Here is a 23,545-nt window from a genome sequence, read left to right on the forward strand (position 1 = left end):
AGTGCCAATGGCAGAACACATAGCTCTATGCTCAGGTCTTAGGAAACCAATGTATTGTACCGTGGGTTCCTGTCTACACACCCAGGTCCTGCCTGGCATCCCCCAAGAATTAAGGAAAAACAATGCCAGCTCCACAGTCAGTAGAAACAGCCACCAGCGGGGAGGGAAATTGCACTGAAGAGCAGCCTCTGGCAGTGTGACCTGACAGCAGAGCTGCTCTCAGCGGCAATGCCCAGGCAGGATTCCCCTGGATGTGCCCTGGGTCCTGTGGCAGAGCAGCAGGGGGAGGGAACCCCTGCGCGGGACTCCCAGGTGGCCCTGTGCACAGGACACAGCGCCTGAGACCTCCCAGCGGAGTCCATGGAACTGCATTCCCGGGGCAGCCACCCACCTGCTGCTGCAGAAGTGAGAGGTCTGGCTTTCAATTAATCTTGCAATTTCCCCCAGAGGTAGGAAAATTAGGAAAAATTAAATCACCAGCTGGCTCCTCAGCGGTTTCAGGCCCCCTTCATTTTTTCCCTGACAGCTAAGGCACGGGAGGCAGCAGAGACCCCGTTAATACTTTGTTGCACAAAATGCACACTGCTGAACAAAAAGCAAGGCATTAGTCCATGGCTCCAGGATTCCCAGGTGATTTCTGAAGCCTCCTACCTCAGACAGGTAGAAAGTGCAAGGAGCGTGAGGGGCGGGGTTCTCACTCACACCTATTGGAGGGGAACAAGAGGAGCCCCTGGTCTGGCAGGAGAACCTGGGTCTGCAACCTTGTTCTAGCTGTGGGAAGGGTGGCCCGCCAGGGCACAGACATCAGGAGACCACGAGGAGAAATAATCCACCTTCTCCTCATCGTTCTTCTTGACATTTTAGGGTGAGGCCCAGAAATCAGGATTTTAAAAAGATTCCCAGGTGATTCTAATGTGCAGCCAAGGTTGAGAACCACTGGTTTAAGGGGTTGTATAAGTCACCTTTCTAAAGAGTCAAGGGAAAAAAAAAAGACTATTCTATTTGGAGCTGTTTTTGGTGCAACAAATCAAATGTCACTCCAACTGGCTGAGGAACAGAGATATGGTTTGTTGCAGTGACACAGGAAACTTAGACTAAACAGACAGGATAGGAGGCACAGCCAGGCCCCGCAGGGTCTAGACCTGGGGATAGCTCATTCTCGCCGAGGCCATGTGGCCTCTCTAATTCCGTTTCCACTTGATTCTTGTTCAACCGGCTTCCTCTGCTTATACATATTGTACTTGGCCCTCCATGGCTGCTACCAATCCTGACTCTAGATCACTTTTAGCCTAAAGAAACTACCATCTGCTGGCTACAGTCCCTGTGTCATTTCATCCAAATTCTTTAAAACTGAATCACTGGCTGGTAGGACGCAAGTCAATGGGACAATAGGTCATTAACCAGGAAACAGATGAGCTATTCAGCAACTATTGTCATGCCAAGGAGGTTGGAGCCCTGTGACATTTGCATTGAAATTTGCACTGTCCCTTCCAGGGGATGTGAGCTGGGCAGACACTGAAGTCAAAATAACATAGAATTGTATAGATGCTTACCATCAGCGATGCAGACATGTGGAAAGAATACATAGCAAAGCCGGTGTGGTAGCCTGAATAATGGCCCCCAAAGGTGTCCACATCCTAATCCCGGAAACCTGTTAATGTGTTTACCTTATATGGCAAAATGAAGTGCAGATGTGAATAAGTTAAGGATCTTGGCATGGGGTGATTGTGCTGGGTTCTCTACATGGGCCCAAGAGTGCTTGTAAGAGGGAGGCAGGAGGGTCAAAGACAGTGTAGGAGATGAGACACCAGAAACAAGAGATTGGAGTGATTCCGGGAAGAGGTTACAAGCTAAGGGAATGCAGGCTGTGCTAGAAGCTAAAAAATAATCCAGGAAAATGGGTTCTCTACTGAAGCCTCTGGGAGCAACACAGCCCTCCTCCATTTTGACTTTAGATTTCCAAACTCCCTAACTGTCCGAGAATAAATGTATTGTTTTAAGCCACCAAGTTGGTGCTAATTTGTTACGGCAGCCAGAAACCATGGGTGCCATCATCCTGTCGCTATAAGCACTCTGGCCTCTCCGAGAGAACTGAAACCTTAGCTCATTATCTTTTGGGGTACAATTGGAATTCAAGTAAATGCCACTCTGTTGTGTATACCTTGCATTTACTTTTTCCCAAACTGAAGGTTTGATTAAGTTGATTCATCACTGTCTAATAAACAGTATTCCTATTGGTCATACTGATGGACCGCCGTTGAGGGGTTTCATGCCAATACCCCGTGGAGGGTGGTGGCTTCCCTCTTGTCCAATACCTGGACCCTGGTCCAATCAGCTGTGGTCAGGGCAGCAAGACTGCTGTCAGTTAATACAAATTCGCGCGCGCACACACACACATGCACATGCACACGCGTGCACACACAGTTATTAGGGAAAGAATAGGTTTGAGCTATTTGTGGGAGTCACCTGAGGACACCTCCTACAGCCAGTAGGGTTTAACATGGAGACGTTCAGGAAACATTTTTGAGGTTTGTTTGGTTTTTTTATTAATTTCAGAGCGGCATGGAGAGGAAGAGATAGAAACATCAATGATGAGAGAGAATCATTGATCGCCTGCCTCCTGCATGCCCTCTACTGGGATTGAGCCCACAACCCAGGTAGGAGCCCTTGACTAGAATCGAACCTAACACCCTTCAGTCTGCAGTCGGATGCTCTATCCACTAAGCCAACCAGCTAGGGCAATTTTGAGGTTTTAAGAGAAGAAAGACCCTTACTGACCTACTTTACCAACTTTAATGCTGCCTCTTGAGTTGTCAGAAGCTTTAGAGCTAAAGGCCTGACATTCCTTTCTTTGGGGTCCTTTGAAGCCCCACTGTCTCCTAACGCCAGCACTGAAAGCAGTCCTCCTCCCAGGTCAAAGGTGACCCTTCCCCCTGCATCTCCCACCTTGCCCTTGGCCCCACAGATTGATTGGCAGGACGGCACAGGCTCACTGCTTGCCCTGGAGCAGTATTTTTGGAGTTGAGAAAAAAGAAAAAAGAATCTGCTGAAGCCAATTTCAGTTCTAGGCATGAAAAGGGATGCATTGCTTGAGCTTCTGGAAATCAGAATGGCTTAAGAAGTCAAGGAGACATTTGAAGTATTGCCTTCAGGGCTGGAAGAAACCCAAACAATCAGAGGTGTAAATGCACAGGATTCAGGTGTTGGCATATCCCTAAAACCAGGTGGCAGGAGCCTGGCCTCATTTAGAATTGCTGGAAAATGCATGTATTCAGCTCACTCTGAAGGCTCCTGGACAATTCTATTTGGATCAGCCTTTTCCTATAGGGTTTGTCTTACTTATGACTATTATTTTTTAGTGATTTATGTTTTCCTCTTATAATATGCTACCTTTTATTAAACAATTGGGCATCACACATCAGACTATCTAGAAATAAACTTGTGCTTTTCTGTGGTATTTGTTAAAAGATGAGGATTTTTCAACTCATTCTTTACCTTTTTATGGACTTTCAACAACTCGTCTCAAAACAATTCCACCAGCTTTTTTAACCTGAATCTTCAGTTAGGTTTTCCAATCCCTCTCATTAAAAACTTTATAGTGTTTTAAATTTTATTGAAAGTATCATGTACATCTTTTATGATTCCTTTAATAAAGATTAAATGCATATATATTTTTAAATATACATTTATATAATAGATATATTTACCCAAGAAGGCAAAAATTACCTGCCATATACTTTTTCTGTTAGAAAATAAAACCAATCTGGCTTCTAGCATAGGCATGTGTAGTCCCTCCCAGAGAGTCCCTTGGAGCAGGGTCAGGGCCAGTTTCATCTCACTCTTCCCTGGAGAATGAGAGATCAGCTCCGTGGGCCATGGCCTCCCTCCTGCAAGGTCACCCTCCTCATGATGCCCAGGTCCATTGTGAAGACCCCAGGAGAGTGTGGGTGGCTCTGGGGAAGCAGCAGGAAGTCTGCCGAGCATTGGGCAGGGAGGGGGCCTCAGCACATGCACTGTGGGAAAGACAGAGCCAGGCTCCCTGGGCACCTCTCTCTCTCACATCTCTATGGAGATCACCTTTCTGCCCCTTGTATGGGCACAGCCCCAGGCCTACACTCCTGCCAACAGCATCTTGGAGGCAAGCTGGATAAACCCTTAGGCTGCCATGAGACCCCAAAGCTGTGCCTCCTGTAGCCAACACATGAAGAATAAGCGGGTGGGGTTTCCAAAAGCCCAGTGTCTCCACCGCACACTCAGTCCCTGACCCTCCAGGGGAGGCAGCTCTGCGATGTCAGCATGTCTGGGCTGGGGAGGGTGTGCTGAGTGGGGTGCCAGCAGCTGAACTGGTTGCCCACCTGTTTGTTAGGCCTGGATACATCCTGCCCACAGACACAGGACTTGGATGACTGGGAACCTTCCCAGGCCACCATGGGACCTCACTACCTCCCAGAGGCCAGATCAGCAGATTGTCTGGCCTAAGGAGCTGTCGGGAAACTCTACAAAGGGCTTAGGGGTGGGCAAACTTTTTGACTTGAGGGCCACAATGGGTTCTTAAACTGGACCGGAGGGCCGGAACAAAAGCATGGATGGAGTGTTTGTGTGAACTAATATAAATTCAAAGTAAACATCATTACATAAAAGGGTACCGTCTTTTTTTTTTTTTTTTAGTTTTATTCATTTCAAACCGGCCGACCCGTGGGCCGTAGTTTGCCCATGGCTGGAGCCTTAGCAGCTAATCCTTAGTGAGGAGTAAATTGCTAATCATAGTTCCAATTGTGCCCACCTGCCCGCCTTCCCAAGGGTATTTGCTTCATCAAAAGAATAGAGCTGTGATGGTGGCAAGGTGAGCCATGAGAGTGGGGTCATAAGGGAGAGAGCCCTGCCGGGTCTCCCCTAAATGAGAAAGCATTCAGTCCTGTCCACAAGGCTCCCATGGGCACCTGGAGCCCAGAAAAGAGGGTTTGGGGCTGGAGGAGCTGTTGCCTTTAGGTCCTGTAGCAGGGAGCTCAGGGGGCTTGTGTTTACGGTGGAGCCTCAGGGTGCTGTGTGACTTCCACAGTAGCAGCAGTCATAGATCTCTGTGTGGATCTATTTTCAAAAATGTTAAGCTACTTGTAGAAACTGTATGTGTTTTCCGTAACCAGAACCATGCCCCCCACCCAACGCTACAAGCTTCAATTTATATCAACTCGATATTTATACCAACTGTGAAATTTCTTATGGATAAGAAGTTCTGATTGGCAGTTATATCTGGTTTTAATGAATAAAACTGTGAAAGTACAATTATTATCTGCAAGCAAAGAGTACATGGTAGATGGGATTTTCCACAGCATGGAGTTCAAGGGAAAAAACAACATAGAAGGTATCCATGGTGATGGGAAGGCTGGGAGCACTGAAATAAGACCAGGGGCGGGGGCAGGAGCTCAGGAAAGGTGGCTGGATTGCATGCAGTCTCTTAAAGTGAAAAGCCATACATCGTAGTGGAAATAGTGTAGCATAGATAAGAGAACTCTGGGCTGTTGCCTTGCTGTGTGACCTTGGGCAAGTCCCTTCCCTTGCTGGATCTGTTTTCACACCTGTTCAATGAAGGGCTTGGACTCATCTGATTCCCCCTCCCAGGACCAGGGTTCTGGACCCAGCCTGAAGAAAGGGGAATTGGGGATATGGTACAACTTCAAGGCTGTGTGACCCTGAGCAAACTGCTATACCTCTCTGAGCCTCAAGTTTCCATTAATACTAGTGCCTACCTCTCAATGCTTCAGTAAGTCTCCAGAGTTCTTCCAGCTGCTGGTTTTACTGCTGCTGCTTCCAACCTCTTTTGAGCTCTGACCCCTGGCTTGGATTTAGGGTTGTGGCATAGATAGCTGAGCACCAAGACTAATTGCTCACAGGCCTCTTATTTCCCACAGTTCTCTGCCTCCTCTCAGGGCCGGTCCCGCTTTGCTATCAGCTTTCCCATCTCAGCATCTCTTCGCTCTTTCCTTTTCAACCTGACTGTTACTGAAGCCCTGACAGAAGAAATCGGTAAACGCTAAACAGATGTGTCTCAGCTTTGGAGTAAATGGCAGGGCTAATCCATCCTCACAGAAGCAAACATACCTCGCCATCTGAGTCATGCCAAAGGTGATTTACTGAAATTAGAAGGTTTCCAAATACAAGATAAAGGATGATTTCAAATATCCTACAGTAACACACCGGCTTAAGACAGAGTTTGGCTACTACAATTTTTGGAGGATGGATGGAAGGGTCAGCTGCCCCTTCTCTGTTAAAAGAAATGGAAGCCTTAGAGGACTACAGGAGGGGGTGGGGAGGGGAGGAGAAATCTACAAGTGGAAAATAGGAATTACTATATTAAGAGCCTCTATTAAGGTAAATGTCTTGCTCAAAGATGGACAACCTCGATGCATGTGGGGTTTGGTGCTGGTGGAGGGTGGGAAGATGGTAAAGTGAAAAATGACTCAGAGGTTATGGCTCATGGTGTCCTTGAAGAGGGGAGAAGGTTTGGGGACGTGGAGGAGAGGCAGTTTCAGAGTGAGGGAGGCAGCCTCCAAGATGGCCCCAGTGACCCCCACTTCCTGGTATTTACACCCGATATGTAACCCCTCCCATGGAGTGCGGGTTGCTAATGAACAGCTGTGGGATGGTACTTCTGATGTTAGGTTACAAAAAGACTGTGGCTTCCATTTGCTCACCGTCTGTTGCTCTCTCTTGCTCTGCGGGGAGCCAGCTGCTGTGTCATAAGCTGCCCTATGGAGAAACCCACCTGCAAGGCCCTGAGGGTGCCTCCGGCCAGCAGCCAGCTGATAGCCTCGGTCCACCAGCCCTTGAGGAACCGATCCTGCCAGCACCTATAGGAGTGGGCTTAGAAGTGGGTCCCCTTCCAGTGGAACCAACTACCATATCAGACTGTAGCCCCAGGTGGCACAGGGACTCTTTGGAGGAAAAGAAGAGAAAAAGAGAGTTGAGTCGTGTGCTTTACATACTTTATCTTGAACCTCAAATTCATTCTGTGAATGATGTCAGCACCTCCATTGTGTAGATGAGGAAGGAAACCAAGGCTCAAATAGGTAAAACGTGCCAAATGTCATGTGACAAGTGAATAGAAAAATGGGGATTTGAAACCTGGAGATTTGACTAATGCCAAAGCCCACACTCTGGTTGATTATTTCAGAAATATACTGTGTTTGCCCAGCCCGTGTGGGTTGAGCATCGACCTATGAACCAGGAGGTCACAGTTCAATTCCCAGTCAGGGCACATGCCCGAGTTGCAGTCTCCATCCCCAGTAGGGGCCATGCAGAAGGCAGGCAATCAATGATTCTCTCTCATCATTGATGTTTCTATCTCTCCTTCCCTCTTCCTTCTTCTATGAAATCAATAAAAATATATTTATAAAAATAAAGAAATACACTGTGTTTATTTTCCAATTCAAAGTAACAATGGATAACTGTCCAATTATAAACACAGGGAGACTGGAATGCCATGCTAACCAAGACCAAACCTTCCCTGGGTTGGAGATAAACCCCCAAGCAGCATCATAAGCTGATCAGAGCCTGTAACATACCCTTGGGGTAGAAATCTCTACATGCAAAATGATCTAGTTTCTTTCATTTATTTTAAAAGTTAAAGACAATAGCTGAATCTGATATTACTATGGGCCAAGTACCACTTCCAAGAAGTTTACAAGTTTTAACTCACTTAGCCCCATGAGGAAGTTAATATTATAGTCACCCAACTTACAAATGGGAAACAGGCATAGATAAGTTAAATAATTTGCTCCAAGCCATTCTACTGTAAGGGCATGGCCAGAATTTAAACCTAGACAGTCTGGCTCCAGAGTTTCATGCAAGATCTGCAACTGAAGTCTGTCTAGGCCCTGGGCTGTCATGTCACCTGGGTTCCCAGACAGCAAGTCTGTCTCCTTTGCGGATCAGGCTCAGCTGCCCTGGGTTTCAGGCCCCCAACTTCTGAATTCAACTGTCACCTATGACTTTCCCTATTCAATTCCTGGGACTGGAATTGCAGTTCTCTGCCTTGACTTCATCTATCCTGACTCCCAGTCTGTCCACACCTGCACCATGGCCCATGTCTGCTTCGTGGTCTGGCTCCTGACTCACCATCGGCCAGCCTGAGCCTCTACCCACTGCCATGCTGCCCCAAGGAAAGACCAGCCCCTGGGACAAGCCAGGGTCAATTTTCTTAGAGCTATAAATGGTCTCAATTCTGGGGATATTATGTGAAGAAAGAGATTGTTTCCAGGCGAGGACAATAGCAACACAGAGGCAGAAGAGCATCACTGTGTGGATAAAAAGATGACCTATGAAAATGAACCAACAGAGCCAAGAAGTTAGATTAAGGTTACAGACCGATCTGGTAGGGAAGCTACTAAAAGCTGCTATAGACCCCCAGGGCACAATGAGAAAGCAAATCTGCCCATGTTTATGCAGATAACAGGCTGTTAAAGAAGCCATAACACTGATCATATGGAATTTCTATAGCCCTGCAATGGTCTGGAATAAGAATTGTAGGGTGGTAGGCAGGAGGGGCACAGAACAGGCAGGAGGGGCACAGAGCCGACAGTGACCCAGGCTCTCCTCCAGGAGACTGTTGGGCCATCAGGACGATCGGGAGCTATTTGGGCAGCCATCCACAAAGCCGAATGCAATGAGGGATGAAGAGACAGGGCTAAAATGCTAAAAGCAGCATTTCAAACAAGTCCCAATTCAGTTTAGTCTTCCATCTGTAGTGACTTTAAAAATATAGTTCCCAAATTGCCCGTGGCATCTGGGAGACAGAGTCTGTGGGCAGACACCTGCTCACTAGTGAGAATTCAGAATGGCATTTCTGGGTGGGGTCCCGGTGGTTGATCTGTATGGAAGACAGACACATAATTCCAGAATAGCAGAGCTGGGAGGTCCTTAAAAATGACGTAAACTGCCCACAGAGGGTGAGTGACATACTCAAGGTTGCACATCTGGAAAGGGGAGGGGCTAGACCTTCAAAGTCCTAGGTCCTTGCTGAGGTCTCAGCATTCCCTGGGGTGAGTGAAGTGAAAGTCCTTGAAAGTGTCTCCTTGAAGGAAGTATAGAATCAGAGGCATGTTGGTTGCCAGGGAGGAAACAGGGGAAAATGAACAAAGATGGATATATTCAGATCTGAGTTCTCTTCAGAAAAAAAAAAATTCTAATAATTATTAACCCTCATTAGCTTAGAGAAAGCAAGAAAACAACTACTGGGGTAGAAAAAAGTAGGTTCACAGTTATAATACAAAAAAATATATAATCTATATATAAAAAAATAATAGAGAAATATGCTAATTAACTGGGACGCTGTAACGGGTCGACTGGACAGGAGGAGGTTGCACACGCAGTATCAGGGGCTGGGTGGCAGGGGCCTCCATGCACCTGTGCTGGGGGAGGGCCTGATCAGCAGCAGCCGCAGCTGCTCCAAGGGCCGGAGAGGGAGGCAGGGTGGGACAGGACGGTGGGAGGTGCTGCAAGATTTCGAATCTCGTGCTGGGCTCCTAGTAATTAGTAATATACAAAATGAACTCTGTGTACTCACAACTGTAAACCTACTCTTGCCCACCTGTTTGTAAAGGCAAGACTAGGAAAGAAGCTGTTGGTTCCCATAGACATCAACCACCCAGGTGACTGTGCCCCACCCATTCATCACACCTTTGAGGATCGGTGAAAGTTAACAACAGACTGTACCTATTCCAGGTGATTGTCCTTGAGCCCCTCACTTCCTCTGGGCCTCTGTGCCTGTCGGTCTCCTTCTTCCCAGGTTTCTGAGTCTCTGCCCAGTTTCGACATTTCTTCTGGCCTCATCAGATTAATCACTTAATCCCTGGCCCCTTGGACCTCAGCTTTCTGCATCGCTCTGAGCCCTGGCTTATGTTAACATCTCCCGCTGTCCTCCTGGGAGACCCCTGCTCTCGAGGCAGAAACAGACCCATGGAGACCCACGTGCTAGACTCGCCCCCGGTTCCTCTCAAGTAGACATTTTTTCTTAAACCCTAAGTTTTCACCTGGGATGAGGTTACAACAACTCCCCACATCTTTTCTCTTGAGAATTTAGAGCTGTGAGACAAAAAAAGGAAAAACCATAGAGCTGGCTACAGAAAGGGCAGGGCAGCAGGTCCTAAATGTGCAAGACGCTTTGGGCTGAAGTACCAGCCCAATGCTGCTGCCTCCAGTGCACAGGCGCATTGGCGGGGGGGGGGGGGGGGGGGGGGGGGGGGGCGGGGCTCTGGGAGAAGATTCCCCAGCTCTCCCAGTTTTCTCCTGCAGCTGTACCTAGACTGGGCTCTCGGGCCCTGTGGTTTGCAGAGGAGAGGGAACTGACCTGGGGTTGGTCAAGACATTTGGGTCCTAAGTGACAAATCTAGCTCAAATTAGCCACAACAAAAGGGTCTTTACTGGATATCATGATCTCACAAGCCCGGAGTGAAAGTGACAGGCTTAGCCAGAACCAGGGCTCAAACGGAGCCAGGAAGACTCTGCCTCTCCCTTTTCCTCAGCCTGGCTTCCACCCAGGTGACGGTTTTATTCTATGAGCTGATGTTCTCCGTGTGGTAGGAAAATGACTCTGGCAGACTTGAGTCACTGTCCTCAGAGCTGGCTCTCCAAAGCCAGAGCAGACTGTCAGGGAAACTGGTTGGCCCTGCAGGACTGTACGCCCAGCCCTGGACCGACTGCATGGCGGAGATGAGGTGCTTTACGTCACGGTGTTGGGGTTGCAGGGGAAGAAACGCTCCAGTTGAGTCACTTTGAGTCAGGAAGGGGTTGTTCACCAAAGGAAAGGATGTTAGGGGGAAAAAAGTTTTTTTAGTGGAACCTCATGTCCCATTTGTCTGGGAAGCAGGCTAGCTTACTCACTGCCTACAACTGGGCAGCACCCCCCCAACCCCGGCCCCATGCCACCCTGTGCTAAAGGCTCAGGAGCCCCCTGCTAGGCCTGTGCAAAGACATCCCACTGACTTCTCAGCTGTCTGAAGATAACAAGCTTGAATATTAGTCTTGATTCCCAGAAGGCCTGCTCAGGTTGGCCGAAGAGTGTTTTTCATGACGATGACCTAAACCTGCAGCCACTTTGAACAGGTTCATGCATCTCAGTGTGAAATCTGTTTGTAACCTGGGGCACCCTATCATGACTACAATAAACCCCTCTTCGAGCCTGTGGGTAGGAATAGGGTCTTGGGAGCAGTAACAGCTCAGATTTCTCTGTCTCATTACTTTCTCTGCTCCCACAAGACTGCAGCCCTGCACTTCATAGGTGATGTCTCGGGTGGCGGTCTCCATTCCCCATTTCCTGCCAGGCCTCATAGTCCCCGATCTCCCTGCTCCTTCAACAGAGAGCACCTGAGGGCCTGAGGCGCACCGAGTGCCACAGCACTGCTGGTCCCAGGTAGAGGCGGGCAGAAGGCCCCACTCCCTGACCCTGAGCCCCAGGCTCGGGTGGTGATCTGAAATGAACAACCACCATGTCTGCTCTGTGAGAACAGCTCCTCAGCTCCCACCTGTGATCTCTCCCTCCTATGGGGCTAGGGCTCCCATCCAGGGGCTGCGATGGGCCAGGTAGCAAATCAACTCCCACAGATAGAGCTTCGCCATTAATTCATTCATTTCATAACATAAATATACATATAGATTTTCCTACTGTGTGTCAGGCACTGTAGATTCCAGGGCATAGTAATGAAAAAAACAGACAAACATCCTTGCCCTAGGTAGGGGCTGGGAGGAGCAGGGGGAACAGGAGAGGGAGTAATGGAAGAATCTGTAACACTATCGATAATAAAAAAATATATTTTTAAAAAATCCTTGCCCTAGTACAGCTTAAAATTTAGTTTGAAACACAGAAAATAAATAAACAGAAGCACTGTATGTTATCAGGTGGTATTAAGTGCTGTGAAGAAAAATAAAGAAGATTAAGGGGATGAAAGTGAGGATCTCTTATTTATTTTATTTTTTATTATTGTTTAAAGTATTACAAATAGTAGTACATATGTCTCCTTTTTCCCCCATTGACCTCCCCCCGGACTGCCCCACCCCCCAGCACATGCCCTCACCCCCTAGTGTCTGTGTCCATTGGTTATGCTCATATACATGCATACAAGTCCTTTGGTTGATCTCTTACACCCCCCTCCAACCCTCCACTCCCTTCCCACTGAAGTTTGACAGTCTGTCCGATGCTTCTTGGTCTCTGTATCTGTTTTGTTCATCAGTTTATGTTGCTCATTATATTCCACATATGAGTGAGATCATGTGATATTTATCTTTCTCCGACTGGCTTATTTCACTTAGCATAATGCTCTCCAGTTCCATCCATGCTGTTGCAAATGGTAAGCGTTCCTTCTTTTTTACAGCAGCATAGTATTCCATAGTGTAGATGTACCACAGTTTTCTAATCCACTTATCTCCTGATGGGCACTTAGGCTGTTTCCAGATCTTAGCTGTAAATTGTGCCGCTATGAACATAGGCTCTTTTACATACAATGGTCAGGGAAGGACTCTATGGACAGATGACATCTGAGCAGAGACCTGCAAGGAGCAAGCAAGTGAGGCGCACAGGCTGGTTGGGAAGGGCATCTCAGGAAGAGGGAACTGAAAATGCAAGGACCCTGAAGGCAGACCTTGCCCAGCATTTGGATGATCAGTAGGGCACCCAGTGTGCCTGGAGCTGGTGAGCAACAGAGAGTGCAGGGGTTGAGCATAGAGGCAGTGGAAGGCGGATAGCCCAGCACCTTGTAGGTCGCCATGAGAGCTTTATTCTAAGGTGATGGGGAACCAGACCCCATAGACATGTCTGAAAATACCTTTGAGCCTTATCTGGATTCCCAGTTACAGAGGAAAATACAGCAGGTGGTGGGGCACTGAGCTCCCCACAAGAGTGCACATGGAAACTAGTTTGCCTAAGTGAAATAAGCCAGTCGGCATAAGACAAGTATCACATGCTGTCACTCATATGTGGAATCTAATGAACAAAATAAACTGATGAACAAAATAGATCCAGAGACATAGAAACTTAAAATAGACTGATGATCTCAGAGGTAAGGGACTGGGGAGCAGGAAGAGATCAATCAAAGCACTTATATGCATACTGGAGGCCCAGTGCACAAAATTTGTGTGGGGGAGGGGAGAGGGGGGAAGGATCCCTCAGCCTGGCCTGCACCCTCTCGCAATCCAGGACCTCTGGCTCCTAACCGCTCACCTGCCTGCCTGATTGCCCCTAACTGCTTGCCTGCCTTCCTGATTGCCCCTAACCACTCACCTGCCTGCCTGATGGCCCCTAACTGCCTCTGCCTCAGCCCCCACCACCGCGGCGTCTTCTGGAATGATGTCTGGAAGATCGTTTGGCTGTCCAGTCTAATTAGCATATTACGCTTTTATTATTATAGATATGCATAATCCATGGACACAGACAATGGTGTGGTGAAGGCTTGGGGAGGTGGGGGTCAGGTAGGAGCAGGGTGGCAGGGGTCAATGAGGGGGAAAAGATAAATTCAAAACAAAACAAAACTAAACTAAGCTTTGAAAGATGACCAGGAGTTTGTCGGGTGAAGGAAAGAAGAAGAAAGCATCCCAGATGGAGAGAGAACAAATTCACAGGTGAAAAATGGCGAAAGAGCAAAGCATGTTCCAGGGATGGCTGGCCATCCACCTGGCTGGAGTTTGGCCAGGGAGGAGTCAGAGCAGAATGCCAGGCTCCGAAGCAGCTGGGGCCCAATGGGCAGGACCTGGCAGAAAGCAGCCTCTCTGTCTCTCTTAGGAGCGCACCCCCTTCCTGGAGAAGCACATTAGTCCCTAATGAGCTGCAGTCACCTTGTTAACGTACCACAAAGTAAGCAAGTGCTGTTCTGGGAGGCATATGGCCCGGCTCCCTGCTCCTCCTCCCCAGCCACCTCCGCTCCCAGATCCAGGCAGCTGCCTGGGGCAGCATCAGCGGTGCGATGTGCTTGGGGCTTGCAGATAGCTTTTCCCTCATAAGCAAGCTCTTTTATTTAATCTGGGGAAATGAGGTGCTATCAAATTAATTTCTCAGCTGTCATTGCCGGAAAGCTAAGGACAGTGGATTTACAGGCAGAGGAAGAGCAGGGGAGGCCCACAAGACAGCAAAGAGGTGGCAGAGTTTGCAAATTCCTGATTCAGGTCTGCCCGACAGTCATTCCAACATATGGGCTTCCTTCTGCTGTGCAGGCACCGTGCAGGAACTAAATAGGAAATGAGAGTCCCCTGATAGGTTGTTGTACCCAAGGCCCCCAAAATGCTGGAAAGGTGGCCTGCCTCTGCCGTGGGGTGAACCCAAAAGTAATTACCAGGATACTTTGCAGATTATTGAATAAGTCCCGGTAACTGGCACATTGATTTATATAAGACCCAGAGATTTTGAGAGATTTGAAAAAATATTAAGAATCAATCAATATTTTAATTTATTTCGGGGTCCAGGAGACTCGGCTCTGCAGAAAGCCGCTGGGAGGAGACGGCGACCTTGCCACAGGCCTGGTGGGCAGGAGGCAGGAGGCCCTGGAGCCTGTTTGGCAGCAGCTGCAGGGAGGGACTTCTGGCCTCTGGAATGTTCTCTTTCTTCCTGACATCCGTCAGATGTCAGGCAGCCTAGGGCTGGAGGGCCTCAGGGTGACTGTGCTCTGGGGCCTGTGGGAGGAGAGGCCCTCAGCTGGGAGATGGGGAGCTTGACATAGTCCCAGGACATAGTCCTCGGGGGCTGGAGAGGGAGCCTGTAGACTTCCTCTGCTTTCCAAGGACACGCCGCTGGGGTCTGGGGACATCTTCATAGAGCCACTGGGTGACATGACATCTGTGGGGGAGATCCAGCATCTTCTCCCTGGGACTGCCCTCTCCCCATGCCCTCTCACGGGAGGTATGAGCACCTGTCTCTGACCACCACCACCCGAGCATCTGATTCCACTGTAGGCCGTAAGTGCCCTTTAGGCAGGGACGGCATTTGATCCATGTCTGTACCGCCAGCACCTGGCAGCATGCCTGGCCCAGAACAGGCAGATGTAAAAAAAAAAAAAATGCACTGCCTCAACGAGTGGTCAAATGAACTAACACAAGAAAAAACAAATACTTGTTCGTGGAAATGGTTTTTAAAGGTCACACGATATACTTGGATGAGTGAAGTTTCAACAACAGAAGTCACATTCGAATTGGGTCCTGAGAGGAGTTTATAAGGTGCAGACAGCATAAGGAACTGACCAAGGCCTGCAGCGCCCAGGGCAGTGCCGGGGGTGGGGGGGGGGGGGACAGAGCTGCAGTCACCCCAGGCCTGGTGGAGCAGTGACCACTCCTGGAGAGGCCCGCCTGACATTGGCCAACGTGGAAGCCCCTCTATTGGGAGTGGAGAAAGGGGAGAGATGACCCAGTAGTACCCAGCACGGGGCTGTCGGGTTACTCTGCCTTTGACCTTCTGCCTTACCCACCCATGAGAAGGGCAAACCTGGGCAGGCCTAACTGACGGCCTCACCCAGAGGCTGTAAGCAGGCAGTTTTGTTCCCCAGGAGATATTGGGCACTGCTGCAGATGGTTTGCTTTTTATAGTTCGGGGAGGGAGGAAGGATGCTTCTAGCTTGTGTCAGGTAAAGGCCAAAGATGCTGCAAAACACATGAAAATGTACAGGAAGCTCCCACAGCAAAGAATTGTCCAGCCCAAGATGCCCGTAGTGCTGAGGGTGAGAACCCCTGGCCTAAGGGGATGTTTCAGAAGAACCTTTGTGTGGGCGGGAGAGTGTTGCCCTCGCTCTTCTGGCAAAGGTGGCATCGTTAGGTCTGGCCCCAGGTCTGTCACCAGCGAGTGCCCTGTGTCCTGCCTTCTCATGTCCTGCCTTGGGACGGTGCCACGTTCAGGCAGAAGCCTCTGCTCTCCATCGCTCCTCGCTGACAGCAGAGTGGCCAGGATGGCCGGGGCAGTGGGAGGACAGGCCGATGGCACGGCCAAGCCAGGGGCCTCCACAGCCTGGCTCTGCCTTCTCCTGGAGGCCAAACCTCATTCCCCTCGTTTTCAGCTTTACATTCACACCCTAAAAACATTTGGTAAAAGGGGGACAAGTCTTGCCATCTGTCTCTTTCACTTTTATTGTATTTATAACAAAAAGAAGAATCAGGAGGAAACTGAATTCAAACTGCAAATAACGTGCTGCTTGCCCAGCAGCTGGGACCCTCCGAGCAAGTCTGCTCCTCAGGGAGGGGCTCGACCTCTGGGTACAGAGTAGAGAGCACACAGAGCAGTTCCCGTTGGGATCTCAAGCACAGCTCACGGCAGCCCTGGGACGCAGGGGTTACTGTCTCCATTGACGGATGAGGACACCGAGGCTCACCAAGAGGAGATTAGTCATCCAAGGCTGTGCTCCCAACAAGTAGCAAAGCAAAGTCTTGAGTCCTGTTCTGGGCCCATCGACTCCAAGATGTGGACAATGGTGCTTCCTATTTCATCCTGACCTGGAATTGTTAACTCATTCCCAGTCTGGGTGTCAGTAAAACTGTTGAACATAATATTGTGTGTTAACTACACAAGTTTAAGTAATGGTGGTTCTCAAGAAAGCCTTCTTTTTCTCCCTGTCACATCTTAGAGAGCTGGTCTCTCACCTAACTCTCTGGGGCCAGAGCTGAGGAGAGAAGAGTTTCATTCATACACTCACACAACAAATGTTTATTGAAAGAGAACTGCGTGCCACATACTACATGTGTGGTGGCCGGAGAACACCATACTGAGCAGAGCAGGTATTGAAAAAGAGCCCTTAAAACGGATCAGAGAAGACATGAATAAGGGCAGATTGCATTTATTGAGCACTCACTGTGAGAGCTGATGTTTCAGGATTTTACATTGTACTTATTCTAACTCACTACTGTTACAGCTCCCATTTTACAGATGAGAAAACTGAAACAGCCAAGGAAATTGTTCAAGGATACCAAGTGTAATAGTTGGGCTCTGTTCTGACACATGTTACATGGATGAACCTTGAGGACATTATATTAAGTAAAATTAGCCAGTCACAAAAAGGACAAATATTGTGTGATTCCACTTACTAGTATATGAGTTACCTGTAGTACCTTATAGTAAAATTCACAGAGACAGGAAGTAGAATGATGGTTGCCAGGGAACAGACAAGGGCAGAATAGGGAGTTGTTGTTTAATGGGGACAGAGTTTCAGTTTAGGAGATGGATAGTGGTGATGGTTGCACAATGATGTGAATGTACTTAATGCCACCAAACTTAAAAGCGGTTAAAATGGTAAATTTTACATTATGTGTATTTTGCCACAATAAAAAAGTAAAAAATATATAACTTTTAATTTGACCATTAAAATTCATAAATTGGTAGGAAAGAAGGTTGGGCAGTAGAACGCATTCTCTTAACCATCCCCTGTGTTAGATGGTTGACCCCAACATGCCACATCTAAAGAGAAAAGAGACCTGATGTAAGCCAAGAGCTGAGGTGGTGGAATGAAGTCCACAGATGCAGGCAAACTTGGGTCCAAAAGTGAGGACAGACCCAAAGCAAATGGCCTGAGATGCTGAAGCAGGGGAGAGACCGAGCTGGACACAGGAATAGGGCTGGCTTAGGCTAATTCACAGGGCTACTTGCCAGGCAAGAGGTATTCTCTGCTAGGGGTAGAAGATGACCAGATATGAATTCAGCAGCACTTGAAGGTACATTATCCTCCTTCTAGACATTTCCCCAGGTACCTGACCTTTCCAGAGTTCTGGCCCAGCTCATTTCTGCAGATGAGACCTGAGGGACACCAGGTCTACAGGTCCAGAGCAGAATGAGCCCTGGGATGATACTACCAAGCAAAGGGGGGTGGGGGGGGGGAGTCAGCAGGGGCTCCCTGAGCTGGTATCACAGTCCTTGGGGCTAATTCAAGAGGAAGGCTGCTGGAAAGGGAGCACATAAGTGTGGTGGCTGGGGACAGATCAAACAGGATTCTCTCTCCTGGGAGACACATCGTGGGTGTCAGTAGCCAGGAAATAAAGTGAGAGGTTGGAAGCAGGAAGGAGCTGATGGATGCAGCCAAAGGAGAGACTGGGCAGAGGAGGGAACGAAGGACAGGTGAGGGCTGATGCTAAGCAGGGCGGAATATGGAGGAAGGTCCCAGTTGGAGACACGTAGGTTCAGGAGCTAAGTTTGCAAGTGCAGGGGGTTAATCTGGACCCTCTTTCTACATAGCACCTGGGACCTGCCCCAGACCAGGGACAGGTCTTTAAAGGGACTGGCTTCCCATGAGTTGACACCCCTCTGCAGCTACAACTAATGGTCATCTTTAAAGGGTATAATGATCATCTTTAGAGAAGCAGTGTGCAGGCACACACCCAGGAGATCTGGCATCTCACCCTGGACATAACTTAATCTCTGAGTTCCTGTTTCTTCATCAGTAGAGTGGGGATATTAGTTCCCAACAAACCTCACAGGCGTGTTCTGAGGATCCAGTGAGAAAAGAGGGGTGACAGTTCTGTGACATCTGCACCACATGATGGATTTGTAAGTGGGCTTGAAAATGTTAAATAGCAAAATTATAGCAACACAGAGGCCCATCCCTGCCACTAGGAGAAGAGGGGGAACAATGTGACTTTGGAAATATGCAAGTTGTGGGGTGGTGAGGAAATGATAGCTACATTGCATTGCTATAGTCTAATTAAAAACCCAAACCAGAGGTCTGTAAAAATTCTACTGCTCTGAGGCCAGTGTCAGGAGGAGCACAGAATTGCAGGCAGAGATCTGTGAATAAGCAAGGGACCACGTGGGCGTGGGACTACATGGGGTCTGGTAGGTGGATGCGCACAGGCCCCAGTCCAGGGAATGTGAGTGTTTGGTGGAAAGGCAGAGGGGAGGTGGGTGTTAGAGGCTCAGCACAGATTTCTACTAACTAAATACTCTTAGACCAGTGATCAGCAAACTGCGGCTCGTGAGCCACATGCGGTTCTTTGGCCCTTTGAGTGTGGCCACGAAGTTTCAATCGCACTGTACGTGAGCGCCGCATGTGGTATTTTGTGGAGAGCCACACTCAAGGGGCTGCAGTTTGCCGACTGCTGTCTTAGACCATCCCGCCATCTAAACACCAACAGGCTCCATAAACCTTCCCCATTGTTCCTGGCCCCTCCTAATCTGTTCAGTCAATAAATAAAATTAGTGTTTCGTTAAATAATAATAATAATGGATACCAGGAATTAAACATCTATAACAATGGCTACCACTGTATCCTATAGGCCTGATGCCATATTCAATATTTTGTATCTATTATCTCATTGCATCTTAACAACTGTGCATTTTATACATAAATCTTTGAGAGGTTAAATAACTTGTCCAACGTCACCCATGAGGCAAGAGGAAGAGCTGGGATTTAAACCCATGTCTGTCTGATGCCAAAATCAAGTATATTAGCCTTCAGTGCCCCTCATCTCTTGAGGGCTAGCAAGCATGCTGGGCATAACCTTGCCTGTTCCGTAAATAATCTCAAGTGAGATGGCAAAGAAAACACCACTATGATGACCTGGACAATTCAAAGTCACTTGAACATTGAAGAACCTGCTTGGTTCTCTAAATCTGTTGTGGATTTCCAGGGGAGAAACGTGTAAGTGAATTTATGTGCATCCACAGGGTGCTGGGCCAGCAGCTGTGAATAGCATTCCCTGACTAATTTCCACGTAATGGCTCTGGGTGTAAAGAGTAGAGGGAATAATTGTAATAATAGGCAGGTTAATCTGCTCCATTATTTACACTTTGTAAACTATTGAGCAGAGAGGCATTAATGGTTTTGCCAAAGCAGAGCAGAACCTGGGAAAGCCTCTCTGCCTTCACTGCTACTGGGAAGAGGCAATTGTTCCATTTGGGACTCTGGGCCTGTGGCAGAGGAAACAAGTTCCACAGGGAATGAAGGAGTGGCTGGGCCAGTGCTGCCATTTCATTCAAATAACTTGCAGGGAGGTTGGGGGGGAGCGGGGAGGGGGATGAAAGCCATCTATCATCCGAAGGCTTCCACCAGCTTTGGAATCAAACCCGGGTTTGAAGGTGAGTTCCCTTGTGTAACTACAATGTAAGTTACTAGAACTGAAGTTTCCAGAGTCCCATTCCACCCCCCACCCCAGCCCCACAAACCTTTTCTCAAAGCGATTTATTCAGGAGACTAAAAACATAATTCAGTAAGCATTCTTTTACGATATTCTGGAGAAAAATGTACTGTTAAAAACTCAGGGCTGACTATAGGCCCTTAAAATGCTTGAAGATTAGGCTGTTTTTCCTTCTTTCTTGCTTTGTTTTATGTCTGACAACAGCCAGGAGACATCCTTTGTGGTGTATGATGGAAAGACCATGGACGTTACGGTGGGACCAAATGGGCACAATTCTCCTCTCCCCACCCACCCAAGCTCTGAGGTCCAAGCAACACGCTGCATCTCTCTGAGCCTTAGTTTCGGAACATTCCTAGTTTGACTATTCTCAAGTAGCCCATTTCTTCTTGCTATGGTAAGAAGAGGTATATCAAGGATATTAGTCTTTTCAAAGGACTAAATTTGGGTTTTGTTGTATTTTCTTTTGTGGCTAATTAAAGAATACATTTCCTTCCCAAAGGCCTTCAAGTTCAATTTCTGCATATATTTTTTATTCATTTACTTCTATTTTCTTTGCTCTTAATATGTTCCTTTTCTAACTTCTTGAGGAAGAAACTTGATTTATTACTTTGTACTATCACAGTATAAAGATACTTTCTTCTTTACATAAAGACACAAAAATATTGACGTTTTTATTATTCAGTTCAAACATTTTTCTAATGTCCTCTGTGACTTCTTCTTTGACCCACAAGCTATTTTGAACTGTATTTATAAATTTCTAAACATGTAGAAGATGTATTATTAGGCCTTTGTTATTGATTTCAGGTTTAATTGCATTTTAGACAGAGGACATGCTCTGGATGATTTCAGTTCTTTGAAATGTGTTGAAACTTGTTTTATGACCCAGCATAAGGTCAATTAGAACAAATGTTCTAGTTTTAACTTGTTAGGTAAAAATTTGTTTTTCTGAAGCTAGACAAGTGGATTCTAAAGTTCATGGAAAAATACACACACAGAATAACTAGGAAAAATACTGAAAAGTGAGAACTCTGAGATGAAACTAGCCTTACTAGCTATTAAAACATATTAAAAATCCTTTATAACGACAATAGTGGTACCTACACATGAATAGACAGAAAGACTGTAGAAATGGGACAGAAATTCAAGAAACAGATCCAAATGCATATGGAAATCATGTATATAGTATAAGTGGCATCTCAAATCACTGCGGCACAAATTACTTTTTCATAAATGGTGTGGGAAAATGAGAGCCACTTGTAAAAATTATATCCTTTTCTTGTACTGAATACAAGACTAAACTTGAAGTAAATCAGTTATAGAAATATACAAAATTAAATTATGTAAGTACCAGAAGAAAACACAGGTAAATTCCTCTATGACCTGAGTGTAGGGAAGGATTTTGAGTCTTTATAGTTATTGTATTTTAATGCCTAGAATTCCCATTTGGTTTCTTTTTAGAGTTTTCAGATACCTATCAAGATTTTCAACCTTCTCTATTATTCTCTTGAGCATAGTAACCATAGTTATTTTAGATTTATCTGATAACTTCAATATCTTTTTCCCCTGTGGGATTATTTCTATTAATAGTTGATTCTGCAACTACATTTCTTCTGCCAAGGAAGAAGAATAAAGAAGTTTATATTCTCTTTGCTTATAGATGTCTTCTTGTTGGCTTAAATAAAATGCCTACGGGGCCAGGTAGGTAACACAAATTAATAAATTTAGCCAGGTAAAACGTAATAGGGAAGGGTGGGGACTGTAGCTAACTGGGGAATACATTTCCTTCCCAAAGGCCTTCAAGTTCAAAACCTGTAAATACTTTAAAGTCAAACAAAACACATCTGTGAACTAAATTTGCTTTCCCAAGGCCACAAACTTGTGTCCCTAAACTAGAGACTGTTGCATTCCTTCCCTTAAGAAATTTTCGGGTAGCTGCATCCATTTACTTCTACTAAGGGATTGATTCAGGAGAATTATTGTGAAGTCTTGACGGTAATAATAGCTAACATATCTATAAACTATATTATATGCTAAGAATTCCTCTAAAGACTTTACATATGCTAATTTAATCCTTACAACTGTATTATGAAGAAATCCCTCATCATCCTTATTGGATAGATGAGGAAACTGAAGCACAGCAAGATTAACAGACTTGATCAGGTTCCCTCAGTTAGTTAGTAGCAGATCTGGGATTCAGACCCCAGCAGTCTGGCCCTAGAGACCATGGTCTTCATTATTACACAACCCTGCCTCTCGACATACAGAGGAAGAAAAGAGCTCTTGCTCTGGAAGCTGAAATTCTTGACTGGGTTCCACTTGACCATGAAATCTGCAAAGAAGCAGAAAGAAACGTGCTGTTTTGTGAGTACTCTGAGGTGCTCAGCTCCTTAGACCCCACCATGTTGTCATTCTGTCTATTATAAACCAGGATGCATTGAATGTCAATTCAATTAGTAAATGGAAAATCACCGTCTTCATAAACCATACTTGGACATTTAATATGCCAAACATGATCATTTTATGGGCAAACCAAGTTATCCATAATACATGTTTATGTTCTGCAGCTATCAAGATGGCTTCAGATTTACAGAGTGCTAAAAAAAACTTTATCATAAATTTCAATTTTCCCTAAAATTGCTTTTTTAAAATGAACCAGGAAAAATTATATCCCTGTCAATGTCTCCCCTCGAGTAGGTTTTGAATTCGTAAAAAGTTGAAATTGCTCAAAGATTGAGGGTCCTTGTGCAGCTCTGAACAGTCACACATATTAAAGTATGTCTTCAGTTCTGTACTCTTTTGGGGAGGCTTGTGGAGTTGTCCATATATTCATGGGATTAGGGAAGACAGACCTACTCCCAAGTTTTAAATAGTTTAGATGCTCAGTAGCATGTAGTCTCAGAGCTCTACACAGTGGTTGCTGGACAAAAGACCTTGCTGAGGATGAGGTGAGAGGGGGCGGGGCCTCCCAGGGGCCACCCTGGAGGTCTGAGGAAGGAGTCAGTAGCCTGTGGGCTGGAGATGGCTGAAAATCTGCACCCCGCAAAGCTCACTCACTCCTTCCTTCCTCAGGACTGTAGGTGGTACAGATGTCTCATCCCTGACCCCTTTGAAATACAAACTGAGTGAGAGTTTGGCAGGACACTTCACCAGGAACCTCTAAAGCAGTGGTTCTCAACCTTCTGGCCCTTTAAATACAGTTCCTCATGTTGTGACCCAACCATAAAATTATTTTCGTTGCTACTTCATAACTGTAATGTTGCTACTGTTATGAATCGTAATGTAAATATCTGATATGCAGGATGGTCTTAGGCGACCCCTGTGAAAGGGTCGTTCCACCCCCAAAGGGGTCGCGACCCACAGGTTGAGAACCGCTGTGAGTCTAAGGACTCCAAAAAGTCTGACTCCAGGACCCTGCCGGGGCCACACAGGAAGGAGAGCATACACCTGGCTTTCAAAGGGCAGG

The sequence above is a fragment of the Myotis nattereri genome (genome assembly GCF_964212035.1).
Source record: "Myotis nattereri genome assembly, chromosome: 9".
In the NCBI taxonomy this organism is placed as follows: Eukaryota; Metazoa; Chordata; class Mammalia; order Chiroptera; family Vespertilionidae; genus Myotis; species Myotis nattereri.